Source organism: Acanthisitta chloris, unplaced genomic scaffold, assembly GCF_000695815.1.
Source record: "Acanthisitta chloris isolate BGI_N310 unplaced genomic scaffold, ASM69581v1 scaffold22682, whole genome shotgun sequence".
Taxonomy (NCBI): Eukaryota; Metazoa; Chordata; class Aves; order Passeriformes; family Acanthisittidae; genus Acanthisitta; species Acanthisitta chloris.
Window position 1 is genome coordinate 1 of NW_008660163.1, and position 304 is coordinate 304.

Sequence of the window (304 nt, forward strand, 5' to 3'; positions counted from 1 at the left end):
GGTGATGCTATGGGGCATGGGGAGGGTACCAGGCCTTGGGGATGGATGATTTTTGCCATCCTCCTGCCACCAAGGTGCCAGGCACAGCCCCACAACCACACACCACAGCAATGTTCCCCCAGCTGGTTTAGTGCTGGGGGGCTCTGAGGACCCTTCTCCCTCCCCAACCCAGCAGGTATCACCTCCCCATCAGGAGGGGAAGGCTGTGGACCCTTTCCACACACCGTTTGCTGGGCCAGGGAGGTGCTAAGTGCCTTATAAATACCCCAGCAGGGAGCTGGGGTAACCCCTGGGGTGCTGCTAT